Source organism: Cryptomeria japonica, unplaced genomic scaffold, assembly GCF_030272615.1.
Source record: "Cryptomeria japonica unplaced genomic scaffold, Sugi_1.0 HiC_scaffold_218, whole genome shotgun sequence".
In the NCBI taxonomy this organism is placed as follows: domain Eukaryota; kingdom Viridiplantae; phylum Streptophyta; class Pinopsida; order Cupressales; family Cupressaceae; genus Cryptomeria; species Cryptomeria japonica.
This window is the reverse complement of record NW_026729040.1, coordinates 103,780-108,349: the sequence shown is the minus strand read 5'-3', so window position 1 is coordinate 108,349 and position 4,570 is coordinate 103,780. Positions and strand designations below refer to the sequence as shown.

General features: G+C 63.0%; 1 non-coding gene across 1 annotated transcript; it reads left to right on the top strand.

Annotated features, from left to right (window-relative positions):
• Positions 1-2,149: 2,149 nt before the first annotated feature.
• Positions 2,150-2,268, top strand: LOC131868741 (5S ribosomal RNA). The gene has a single exon (XR_009367182.1). It is a non-coding gene; the product is annotated as a 5S ribosomal RNA (ribosomal RNA).
• The last annotated feature ends 2,302 nt before the right edge of the window (positions 2,269-4,570 follow it).

Sequence of the window (4,570 nt, the reverse complement as noted above, 5' to 3'; positions counted from 1 at the left end):
CAAGGCATGCGCACCAAGGTGCCCACCCGAGGTGCACACCCGGGGCAAACCGGGCTCCGACTTCGTGCAGGCCGCACCTTGGAGCACACTTCGGAGCGCTCCTTGGTGCGCACCATGGTGCCCACCAGGGCGCACCCGAGGCAAACCGGGCTCCGACTTCGTGCACGCCGCACCTTGGAGCACACATCGGAGCGCTCCCAGGTTCGCACCAGCGTTGCGCACCTTTGATGCGCTGCCTTCACTAATTTCCAGAAAAGGCAAAAAAAAACGATATTTTAAAATTTCCGTTCTGAAAGATAGTGAAAAAAACGGAACGCGGGTGCCATCTTGAGCCCTTCCTGATGCGCAGCCCAGGCAAGTTGTGCGCACCAAGGTGCCCACCCTGGCGGAGGTGCGCGCCCGGGGCAAACCGGGCTCCGACTTCGTGCACTGCATGGTGCCCACCAAGGCGCGCAACCCAGCCAAGGTGCCCACCGCAGCGAAGGTGCACGCGAGGTGCGCACCCGAGGTGCACACCCGGGGCAAACCGGGCTCCGACTTCGTGCACGCCGCACCTTGGAGCACACTTCAGAGCGCTCCTTGGTACGCACCAGGGCGCGCAACCCAGCCAAGGTGCTCACCCCGGCGAAGGTGCACGCGAGGTGCGCACCCGGGGCAAACCGGGCTCGGACTTCGTGCACGCCGCACCTTGGAGCACACATCGGAGCGCTCCCGGGTTCGCACCAGCATTGCGCACCTTTGATGCGCTGCCTTCACTAATTTCCAGAAAAGGCAAAAAAAAGAAAAAAATGAGATTTTAAAATTTCCGTTTTGAAAGATAGTGAAAAAAACGGAACGCGGGTGCCATCTTGAGCCCGCCCTGGTGTGCAGCCCAGGCAAGTTGTGCGCACCAAGGCACCCACCCTGGCCAAGGTGGGTCACGGGGTGGGTCCTAGGGTGGGTAACGGGGTGGGTACTAAGGTGCGTGCCAAGGTGGGTCATAGGGTGGGTGCCAAGGTGGGCACCAGGGTGGGTGTGCACCAACCCTAGCCAGGGTAGGTCACGGGGTGGTTGTCGGGGTGGGCGTCAAGGAGCCAAGGTGGGTGGCAAGTAGCCAAGTTGCGTGCCAAGGTGGGTGTCGGGGTGGGTGCCAAGGATCCAAGGTGGGTGCCAAGGAACCAAGGTGGGTGTCTGGGTGGGTGCCGAGGTGGGAGCCAGGGTGGGTCCCAAGGTGAGTGCAAAGGTGGGTGCCAGGGTCAAGGTGAGTGCCAATGTGGGTTCCAAGGTGCCAGGGTCAGGGTGAGTGCCAATGTGGGTTCAAAGGTGCTAAGTTGGGTGCGAGGTTGGGTGCGAGGGTGGGTGGGTGCCAAGGTGTGCTAGGTGGAAGCCCGGGTGGGTCGGCATCCCATGGGTGTCGAGTTGGGTGCCTGATGGGTGCTTCTTGTCAAGTTTTAGTCGTCGGGACTCATTTCGAGCCTTAGAGGTCGTTTCTTGTCCGGTTGCCCTGTCTTCGACCTGGGAACCCAATTTTGGTCCTCGGGTCCCATTTTTTTTTGTCTCGCATCCCACTTTTGGCCTGTGGCCTTTTCGGGGTCGATTCTCGTTTTGGGCATCAGAGCATGTTTCTTCTCCTAAAACCCAATATTTGTTTATTAAGTCTCGGAACACATTTTTGTTCTCGTGGACCCATCATGGGTCTTGGAACGCATTTGTGGTCCTTGGGTCCCATTTTGCATCCCGAAACTTGTGTTTTGGTGCTTGATCCCTATTTTGGGTGCCCACCTTGCACCAAGTGCGCACCCGGGGCAAACCGAGCGCCTTGGTGCACCGGGGCAAGATCGAGCGTGCACCCGAGGCGCCCCGAACATGCACCAAGGTGCACTCGGCCCACATGTGAGCGCAGGTCGTTGCGCCCGAGGTGGTGTGTGGGCACCGCGTTGCAGACGGGACACTGCACGCACACGACGCCCCCTACAGGTGCACGCACGTAGGCCGGGCCGGGTGCACACCCGACGCCCTAGCAAGGTGCGCGCACCCGGGCAGGGCTCACACTTGGCGAACGGGGCGCACTTCGCGAGGGAGGGTGTGCACCTCGACGGGGGTGGGTGGCCGGGGTGGATTCGCACGTGGGTCGCGGTTTGCTAAGTACACACTGCGACAAGCTCATAACGGGTGCGATCATACCAGCGTTAGTGCACCGGATCCCATCAGAACTCCGCAGTTAAGCGCGCTTGGGCCGGAGTAGTACTGGGATGGGTGACCTCCCGGGAAGTCCCGGTGTTGCACCCTTTTTTAGTTTTTCGCCGGGCATCGCAATGCTATTTGAATAAACCTTTTGCCCGTTTGCGTTCTCGTCGGGGCCGGGCCGGGCCGGGGTGCGCTGCCCGCACTACCGCGCGCGCGGGGGGCGACACCGAGCGCGCACCCGAGGCGCCCCGAGCACACAGGCCACGGTGCAACCCGGGCGTTGTGCGCGCACCCCGGTGCGCCCGAGGTGCTGCGCGCGCACCCAGGTGAAATCGGTGTGCACCTCGGCCAGTGCGCGCTCGGTCGAGTCGCGCACGTTGGCCAAGGTGCACGGTGATGTTTCTTACTCTAAGGTTCCGCACCAGACGCCCGGGACAGGTGAGCGAAGCTGGGCGGGGCCGGAGTGCGCGGCCGGGGCAGGTGCACGCAGCTGGAGAGAGCTTTGGAGCACACTTCGGAGCGCACCAATGATGCGCTCCATTCAAAAGTTTCCTGAAAAGGCAAAAAAAGTTGAGATTATAGAATTTCCCACTTGAGAGATTGTAAAAAAAAAAAATTTAAAATGAAGGAAACGCGGGTGCCAAGGTGTGCGCAGCCCAGCCAAGGTGTGCGCACCAAGGCGCCCACCCTGGCGAAGGTGCACGCAAGGTGCGCACCCGAGGCAAACCGGACAATTAACCCAACTTTCGACTTCGCGCGCACCTTGGAGCGCACTTCGGAGCGCTCCTTGGTGCGCACCAATCTTGGGCACCTCGGAGTGCACCATGGCGCCCACCAAGGTGCGCACCCGGGGCAAACCGAGCTCCGACTTCGTGCGCACCTTGGAGCGCACGAAAGGTGCGCACCATGGCGCCCACCAAGGTGCGCAGCCCAGCCAAGGCGTGCGCATCAAGGTGCGCACCCTGGCGAAGGTGCGCACCCGGGGCAAACCGAGCTCCGACTTCGTGCGCACCTTGGAGCGCACAAAAGGTGCGCAACCCAGCCAAGGTGTGCGCACCCCGGTCAAACCGAGCTCCGAATCGTGCGCACCAGAGGTGCACGCCATCGTGCGCACCTTGGAGCACACTTCGGAGCCCTCCTTGGTGCGCGCCGATGTTGCGCACCTCGGAGCGCACCCGGGGAAAACAATGCAATTAACCCGACTTTCGACTTCGTGGGCACCTCGGAGCGCTCTCGGGTTCGCACCTCGGAGCACACCGAGGTGCGCACCTTTGATGCGCTGCCTTCACCAATTTCCAGAAAAGGCAAGAAAACATTGAGAAGGTGTGCGCACCGAGGTGCCCACCCTGGCGAAGGTGCACGCGAGGTGCGCACCCGGGGCAAACCGGGCTCCGACTTCGTGCACGCCGCACCTTGGAGCACACTTCGGAGCGCTCCTTGGTGCGCACCAGGGCGCGCAACCCAGCCGAGGTGCCCACCCCGGCGAAGGTGCACGCGAGGTGCGCACCCGGGGCAAACCGGGCTCCGACTTCGTGCACGCCATGGTGCCCACCGCGGCGAAGGTGCACGCGAGGTGCGCACCCGGGGCAAACCGGGCTCCGACTTCGTGCACGCCGCACCTTGGAGCACACTTCGGAGCGCTCCTTGGTGCGCACCATGGTGCCCACCAGGGCGCGCAACCCCGCCGAAGGTGCACGCGAGGTGCGCACCCGGGGCAAACCGGGCTCCGACTTCGTGCACGCCGCACCTTGGAGCACACTTCGGAGCGCTCCTTGGTGCGCACCATGGTGCCCACCAGGGCGCGCAACCCCGCCGAAGGTGCACGCGAGGTGCGCACCCGGGGCAAACCGGGCTCCGACTTCGTGCACGCCGCACCTTGGAGCACACTTCGGAGCGCTCCTTGGTGCGCACCAGGGCGCGCAACCCAGCCGAGGTGCCCACCCCGGCGAAGGTGCGTACCCGGGGCAAACCGGGCTCCGACTTCGTGCACGCCGCACCTTGGAGCACACTTCGGAGCGCTCCTTGGTGCGCACCATGGTGCCCACCAGGCCGCGCAACCCAGCCAAGGTGTGCGCACCAAGGTGCACGCGAGGTGCGCACCCGGGGCAAACCGGGGTCCGACTTCGTGCACGCCGCACCTTGGAGCACACATCGGGGCGCTCCCGGGTTCGCACCGGCGTTGCGCACCGTGGTGGGCACCTCGGAGCACACCAAGGTGGGCAGCGAGGTGCGCACCTTTGATGCGATGCCTTCACTAATTTCCATAAAAGGCAAAAAAAAAACGAGATTTTAAAATTTCCGTTTTGAAAGATAGTGAGAAAAAGGGAATGCTGGTGCCATCTTGAGCCCGCCCTGGTGCGCAGCCCAGCCAAGGTGTGCGCACCAAGGTGCCCACCCTGGCGAA